The sequence below is a fragment of the Rosa chinensis genome, chromosome 1 (genome assembly GCF_002994745.2).
Source record: "Rosa chinensis cultivar Old Blush chromosome 1, RchiOBHm-V2, whole genome shotgun sequence".
In the NCBI taxonomy this organism is placed as follows: domain Eukaryota; kingdom Viridiplantae; phylum Streptophyta; class Magnoliopsida; order Rosales; family Rosaceae; genus Rosa; species Rosa chinensis.
Window position 1 is genome coordinate 5,091,415 of NC_037088.1, and position 8,926 is coordinate 5,100,340.

Consider the following 8,926-nt stretch of genomic DNA (forward strand, 5'->3'; position numbering starts at 1 on the left):
GGGTGCATTATAATTCGCCTCATGAACGCTCTTAGTTCCAATGGGCCTTGAATTGTAATTCCTCACGAGTATGTTATCATGTTTCTCAGCTACAGATATGATATTGATAAGCTGATGAAACCTCGTGATTCGTCCAGCATTGACTTCAGTACAGTATTGCTTTGATACCACAATGGCTGAAACGGGGAAGGTGGAGAGAGTCTTCTCAATTAGCTCTTGCTCTGTGACAGGTTGTCCATAGAATCTCAACATGGATCGTAAGTGAAGAGCCTCTAAATTATATTCAGCAACAGACTTGAAGTCAGCAAAGCGCAGATTGTTCCATTGAACCTTCAAGTCAGGGAGGAGGGAATCTTGGACATTGCCAAAACGCTCTTCTAGCACTACCCATAGCTCTCTTGCATCCTTGATCGACATATACTCCAATCTGAGTGCCTTGTTCATATGGCGTCGCATTAAGATAACTGCTTGAGCATGTTTTGTAGATGTTCAGATGAACACAAGATTTGGGTTAGGTGCCTGGATTATGGGTAATATTCCCTTTGAAGTGAGATGGTTCTCAACATCGGTTACCCAACTGTGGTAATCCGAGCCTGTTGAGTCAAGCATGGGAAAGTCGAGCCTTGGTTCATTCGACATCCTGAACATAAGAAGAGAAGATATATTAGTTTTGGAGCTAAACTTCCACGAAAACTAAAATAATAAGATTTCCGAGCCAAGCTACCAAGAAATCAATTTCCAAGAATCTCTTTTGGATTAGACCAAACAATAATGTTTTAATATGGTCACAATTTGATGCTTGCGGACGCTCTTAGTCCAAGCATTATGAACACTCTTAGTTCATACGAACGCTCTTAGTTCGTTTAATTATGAACACTCATAGTTCATACAAACACTCTTAGTTCGTTAAGCGTGAATCCCCACAATTTCGCTTTGTTAAACACTCAAAACCATTTGGCAACATAAATTCTAATATTTGCAGAAAATAAAAGGAATTTAAATACAAGAAAACAGTAACTTTAATTACAAAAACTTGCGTGATGATTTTGGGCTTGAGAACACGCGCGTGTTGGAGCAGGCGTGTATTGAGACAGCAGTGAGTAGCAGCGACAAGTAGAAGCAGCAGCAGCTAGTGGTCGGCAGTAGTGTAGCAGTCGGCAGCAGCAGCAGGTTCGGGTAGGTGTGCAGGCGGGCTACAGGTGCGTGGGATGCTGGGCGAGCGGGCTGCAGGTGCATGGGTTGCTGGGCGCACGGGCTGCAGGGCGGACTGTAGATGCGTTGGCTGCTGGGCGCGCTGGCTGCAGGTGCATGGGCTGTTCGCGGCTTGGGCTACTGGAGGCAGGACGCAGGGAGCGGTAGGAGGAATGGCAGTGGGCTGCAGGCTTGCGGCAGGAGGCTGCTTGCGGTAGGAGGCTAGGGCGTGCGCAACTGCAGGTAGCAAGCAGGCGGGCTGGTGTGCAGCACGGGCTGTGCAGGGAGGCCAGTTGGAGGCTGTAGGGAGGCTACGGCAGATTTTGGTGTTTAGGGTTTTAGGGTTTTTTTTCTTTCTATTTTTCGGCTAGGGTTAGAACTCTTGCTGATAACGTGTTGTAGGAGAATTGTAATTGTGTGTATTCATTGAGAATAGGAGCCCTTTAAATAGGGAGTTACAAGGTACACAAAAGGTAATAGAATCCGAATACAATTAAATACCTAGAACACTTTCCTATTACAACTCTAAATCCTAGTTTGTAGAGGAACACATTATGCCGACATCCTTCAACATAATGCAATATTTTCAATAAAAGTATCATTTACGAGTTTCAGAACTATTTCATCACTAAGGTTCAGAGTTGGCTGTAAAAGAGGGCCGATCACCCATCCCGGATTTATTGTAATATATAATATCAATTCCTTTCTCTTTTGCAAACTTCCAAGCAGCTTCCTCAGCTAATGTCTTTGAAAGGGTATACCAAAGCTGATGAAAACCAATCACTCAATAAACACACATAGTACTTTTTTATGGCTTGAAAGCATTGAGATCGAACTCGTATCAAGTTATAGCATGGTATGCTAGACAACCACAAAAACCATTTACACACTAACCTTCACTTTTTCACAAAAAGCAAGATCTGAAAACCAAGATTCATCGATTATTACATCAGCAGTAAGAGGTTTTCCATTAAATGCAACTGCTGCTATAGAGGATGTTATAACCACCCTTTTGATAGACTGAACCTTCACACACGATCCAAGGACATTAAGCGTTCCCTTCAAAGCAGGGTCAATTAATTCTGCCTGACAACGATTAAGAGCTAGCAACATTATAGCGCATATTGATATAGATTTTGCAGGTAAAATCAAACTACATCAATAACTCTTGGCAGAGTATCAGATAGAACTGAATTTCATAAACTGTTGGCTTACGATGCTACAAAGAAAAATTTATAAACGTTTTGTATGTAAATAAAGAGATGAACCTGCAAATTAGTAGATGAGAGTATGACAAGAGATGCTGTATGAAAAACACCTTCACACTCATCAACGACAGGGTCAAAAGAACCTTCTTCTAACAAGTTTGCTTTGAACAAATGAAGCCTTTCCTTTGCTCCATCAAGTGAGAGTAGGTGATCTATTTTCTTTTGATCATCTGGAGCATGCAAAAACAGAACTTGCTTAATTAAGAGTGAAAATTAAAACCCAGATATTTAATCTGAAGATTGGGAGAACTGGCTAAATTGAGCAAGTTAAATGGATTAAAAGTTGAAAACAAAACGGAAAGAAAGACAGAAAAGAAAAGTGATGGAACAGACTTGGGTCTTGAACAGTGGCTTTGACAGTAAAACCTCTTTGCAATAAAATCTTCACCAGCCATGACGCTATGAAACCAGATGCTCCTGTCACACACACAACCTTGCTTTCTCCACAGCTCATCCTTTTTCTCTTGTTCTCTCTGCTAGGAAGCTAGTAAGAGCTGAGTTTTTTTTAATTTTTGGAAAATGAATGAATATATAGAAGAAACAGGCTTCAAACAAAGCGAGGCAAACAACTTGGTTTTTTTTATAATGGAGATTACCGCATTGGCCCCCTCTTAAACAACTTGCAGCAAAACCGAAAAACCTTATTAAGTTCCTTTGACTACACTAGCCACTCTCTATCATATCTCTCTCTATTACCACATTGAACTGAAATGTCTATTGAACTTGTCTGGAGGACCATTTTCTGTTGAAAGATCTCTAAGAGGACACCAACAAATCTATCAACTTTTTATCCAAACTATCTCAATTTCTTGGGTCAAAAATATTCACGGGAGCATCATTCACATTATCATTATGACCTGTACCATTCTCATTTTCATCATTACCCAAATTATCAACAACTACATTGCCATCAGTGTGCTCTTCCACATTATCTTCCCTATCAGCGTGCTCTTCCACATTATCTTCCCTATCAGTGTGCTCTTCTGCCTCTTCATACTAAATGTCCATCCAAACCTTCTGGTTCTCTAGTAATGAACCTATCAAGACTTCCCCTTAAAGAGTTAACCAACTTTGCATCTTTTTTCTTCTTTAAACGTTTTGCATATCCAGATAAACATTTTCTTTTAGGAGGCATGCTTCTAAATTTTAGCAAATCAATTCAAGCAACATCCCCAGATGATTTAAGCAAACTTAGCAAATCAAGGTGAAGGATAGAACCTGATTCCCTGAACTCAAAGTATAGTATAAGACTTTGAGTTATTTACTGGCCTAGACCTTTGCAATCTGGAAATCAAATCAAACCATTAGAAATAACACATCAAAGAATCATTACGGGCCTGAGTAAATAACACAGCAAATATTGGTTCAATCATACCTGAGTGGCTGAGTAGAGTATGTAGAGAGGTATTGATGTCAAATGAGATTATGAGAATTGAGGAGAGACAGAACGCTGAGAAAAGAGAAGGATAAGGTTTGGTTGTATGGCTCCTAATTTCATATTACCTTTTTTTTTTTTATCAATAAAAAACTTCATTAATAATGAACTGGTTACGATGATTTTGGGCAACATATCTTACACAGAAATGGCCACTAGACTTCACACTAGAATTCTATAATGACTGACTGAAGGAGCCAAAGGGCTCCGACTAAAAAGAAAACTTGCACAACAACTAAATGGCAAAGACAACATGCACAGGAGCAGTGAATCCTTAACACTCAACAACACTAACTCGCCACCCAGAGTCCGCCTGACCTACCTTTGATCGACCAAGCCAACACTCGTTGTGACTTCGAACCCGACCAAAGTGAATTGTTGGACCATTAGACATGGGACTAATTAAAGTAAACCAACATCGTCACCACCCTAATGTCAACACCGTCAATCTACTTATGCTCCAAATTGCCATCGCCTTTGACCCAAAACCAGATAGGAACGACCCACTAGAAGGCCAATGATGATTGTCTATGCCATGGCTATACTTTTTCGCCATCGCTGTTGACCCAACTCCAGAACAGGAACGACCCTCTAGACGGCCAAAAGGAAGATTATCTCTGCCACAACTTGCAGTGCACCTGACCCAACAGCTAATACCAAACACAAATAGAACACTAGCTAATACCATAAACCAAACCCAATGAAAACCATGACGACAACCTTAATTTAAGAGAGTAAGGACTTATTTGAGATTTGACAAATAGATTCAAGACTAAAGACAATGAAAGAAGAGTAAACACCAAATACACCAGACTAAAAAAGGCCCTAAAACAAAAGCCCGGCCCACCACCACTCCCTCTGAGGCCCCAGCATCACCACACAGTCTCCATTCACTACCACGCCGTCGTCGAACCAATTTCGCTGACAGAGAACCAACATATAGCAATCCCCACCATCCCAACCCAAAACACGACCCCCCAATCCATGAAGATCAAAACCAGATCCAGGACACCTACCGTCACCCTCCTCTAACCCACCATTAAGGGATCGCCAGCTGCAAGATCAGAAACCCCAATCTCTAATGGATTTGCGCCGCGATCCGATTGGATCGAACCACAGATCCATAAACCAAATAGAAAACAAAACCCTGCAACACAACTGGTCTCCACCACCTGCCACCAACCCAAATCCTGTGCAACCTCCATCCTCGATAACAGGCGCCGTCAACAAGCCACACTGCGCTGCACCTCATCTGCTCTCGCCCAAGATCTTAGAAGAAGAACAGATTGAAATTGATCTACAGAATCCAAGATCAAGCCACCATGCTCCAACCCTGTACCAAGCCTCTGTGAAAGAACCCCGCTGAGAACCCAGATCATCATCCTTTCCTGGACCGGAACGTGACGGCGAGTGTGCTGGCAGCGTTCGGCCGGGAGAGATCGCACAAAGCCTATCTTTTTTCTCCTTGCGTGGGGCGCATTCTTGTTCTAATTTCATATTATCTTCAGTTTTTAATATTTATTTATTTAAATATAAAACCATTAAAAAGAAAAATGGACCCTCTAAGGCTGTGTTTGGGGGGCTTTTTAGCTCCCCCTCTTATAAGCAGAAGATGGAGAAGTGTTTGGTAACCCAACTTCTTATCAGCTTCTTCCAAAAGCTGCTGCGGCTTCTCTTGAAAGGCTAGTTTGGGATTGTTGTGACTTTAAAAAAAAACTGCTGCTGTTGTGTTGTGAGAATAATCAGCTATGGATTAAAACAGTTCCGTGTTTGGTAAATAATATTTTTAAAAGTGTTGTCAATACATAAAACAACTGCAGAGTGTGTTTTGATCCACATCAGTTTCTAAAAGCAACCTGTAGGTTGCTTGCTTCTAAAATCTGCTGTCAGTGACCTATAACTTTCAATTAATCAATTAAAGTTGCTTTTTATTTATTTACCAAACACAATAAAATTTTAAATTTTGAACAAAAACTGATTTTTTTTAAAGCGAAGCAATCCCAAACAGGGCCGAAAAGCAGAAGCGGCCTCACCTCTCCTTTTATTAGAAGCTAGAAGTCAGGATCTCACTGTAGCGCTAGTGACTGTAGATTAATGAAGTTTCGAAAATACCGGTCTCTATCCTCCATTGGTTGAGGCAACTACTGGATTGCCATGAAACCCTTCTTCTGTCTAGACGCTGCACAATATCTCTCTCCCTCTCATCACAGACGTTGCATCAAACACACCCTCCCTCTGACGCCGCCTCAGCCTCTCATCACGATTTCGAGTTGGAAATCGAAGCCTCAATCAAGGCTGCTTGGCAATTTGATTCAGGTTAGTTTTTTTTATCTATTTCATGATAAATTTATGTGATTTTGATGAAGGAAGTATCAATTTTATTTTGGGTTTTGGATATGAGTAGTAGATTGTGATTTGTAGCACACATATATACTGGGTGTTGTGATGTACATATATTTAGAACCAAGGACTGAAAAATCGATAATATCCTCGAAATTTCTTCAATATTTCCATTTTTTTAAAGTCTCGATATATCTTTGACTAACCAAGAGAATATAGTGAGAAATTTTCGGAAATATTCGAAATTTTTACGATATTTCCAGAAATATTTGAAATTTTCTTGAAATTCCTGATATTCTCCAAAAATTCCGAGATTATTGTCACCTATCGCGATATGTGGGTTGGTCAGAAAGTATTTTGACCAAAATTGAAGCCAAATTTTGACCAGGTTGGGTTTCGAACCTGATACCTCGTGAAAACTAGCCCTTGTCCTTATCCAATCCAACTAAACTGTAAAAATTTATAGGGTCATGTATCGCTCTTTGAGTCTTTTCCCTCTATGCTTATAAATCTTTTGATTATCTAATTTGCCAAGTAGTAAACATTTGGCTCTATTAAAAAAATATAAAAAAACTTTTATATGTATTTCTATGGACCATTTTCTATTTCTTTTTCTATTTGTTTGAAGACCGATGTTTATTTTAACATATCTATTTAATTGTAAAATATTATTATAATTAATTCTCCTAATATCCTATTTAAGTCATTTTGAGATTTCTCATGTAGAATTTCAGTTCCTTGTCATGTCAGTTTATCTTATTATACTCTAAATTACTACAATCATTATATAATTAAGTTTATCAAACACTTTTTTGAAATACTATAGGGAACTGATCATGTAAACATTTCATGAAAATTCATTAATGATTTCCATGTTACTTTCTAAATTTCCATCATTTTTTTCGCGAATTTACTTAGATTGAAATTTCCTCGATATTTCCATCGAAATTTTCATTTTTTGAACTATTGATATTTCCTCGATATTCGATATTTTAGTCCTTGTTTAGAACTATTTAGAACCAATTTAGGGGATTTGGTCAATTCAATTTGCCTATGATTTGAGTACTGCCAGCATCCTTGTATCATTGGATATCTGTAATGGGTTGAGTTTGATTTTGTTTTGGTGAATTTTCTGGACCCTTTTAACTTGTGTTGATTGGTGTTGATCCCCTTTTGACTTAGTAGAAGTTGAACATGTGTCAGCAATGCAACTTTGAGATTGAATTCTGTTGTGTTCTAGGCTGTAGGATTAATGTTTGATCTGTATTCAATCTTGATATAATATCAGTTCAAGGTTTTAAGAAAGTTGCTGTTTGGACAGATGAGATTAATGTATGCCTTGCTTCTTTAATTTAGAAAGAATCCTTTTCTAAACATTGAGATAGTACTAAAATATATGCAAGATTTTAGAGTCTAGGAAAGATTGAAAGCTGCACACCGTGCACTGAGGAGCGAGGCTTAGGTTTGAGAGGTCGGACTGATGGACCGTCGAACTAGGAATCAGTAGGAACTAGTAAGAATCGAACAAAGGAATAGGTCGGGCTGCCTTGCACAAGGGATTTAGTTGAACAAACAACGACGTCCAAATTAAAGGACTTCTTTTTTCTTAGGTTGTTAGGTCTCAATCAAATGTCTGTGTTTTGGTTCAATATTCATGTTGTAATGTGATCAAGCTAGCTTTTGTCTGCAAAGCATGAATGGATAGCTTTCTTTCTGGAATTTGCCAATTAGGGTGGAAACATACATTTATGTAAGAGAATAAGAGACTATACGTAAGACCCCATGGTTTTACAAACCCGGTCGATGGTATGCTTTACTACAACCCACGGCATCTATAGTTAGTAACCTAATCAATGTTTTAAAAAGCGCGCTTGAGGCTTCAAAGGCGCGAGGCGTCTAAGAAATTGAGTGTGTTTTGCTGTCGAGGCGTAGAGGCGGCGAAGGCGCTGTTCAAGGCGGAGAAAGCGCAGAAAACGCGTCCGGAGGCGTTAAAGGCGGACGCTCCAGTTTTTTTTTTTTTTTTTTACAACACCAAAACGTTTTGATTTTTGTGAATTAAAACTCCTATGGGTTCACGAGCTGAAGTCATTTTTGGTATCCTTCAGCCTTCTCCATCAAAACTCCGTCTCCTTCCCTCTCAAATCCCAATTCCCAAAGCAGCAATTTGATAAAATGATCAAGAGCCCATTGGTTTTCTCAAGGATTTCTCTGTAAAGGAGGCTGTTTGAAGAATTGGAGAAAGAAATTTGTTCAGAGTTGTAGTTCGATTTGAAAAGTTTAAGGTATGAGCATTTATGGTCTTGAATTCGATTTCTATGGTTTGAATCTTTGAATTAGTTTCGAATTAAGGTCTATATTCACTTGAGTTCGAATTGTTGTTTTGTAGTTCTGTTTCAATTGAAGTTTATCAGATTTTGATTCTTCATATATTTGAGTTTGAAATGATGTTGTGTTCCAATCGAAGTTTATCGCTTGACTCAGGTTTATTGTGAAAATTCTTAGCATTCAATACTTTTTTCAGTAAGAGTGGTGTTGACAGGTGCATCTAAGGATTAACCCCAAAAGACAATTCTTCTTTTAATATGCTTATCTTTGTTTAACTTATGAGGTGAGGCTTGGAAGTGGAATTACATCTGGAAGGTTCATATTTAGGAGGCTTGGATGCTGTGAGGTTTGTTTCTGTGAGGCTTTC

The 8,926-nt window shown here is 39.1% G+C and overlaps 1 long non-coding RNA gene across 1 annotated transcript; it reads right to left on the reverse strand.

Moving 5' to 3' along the window:
* Positions 1 to 1,900: 1,900 nt before the first annotated feature.
* LOC112192127 lies at positions 1,901 to 2,991 on the reverse strand. The gene is made up of 3 exons (XR_002933368.2): positions 2,793 to 2,991; positions 2,086 to 2,629; positions 1,901 to 1,957 (listed from the first exon to the last, which is right to left on the reverse strand). It is a non-coding gene; the product is annotated as an uncharacterized LOC112192127 (long non-coding RNA).
* Between the last annotated feature and the right edge of the window lie 5,935 nt (positions 2,992 to 8,926).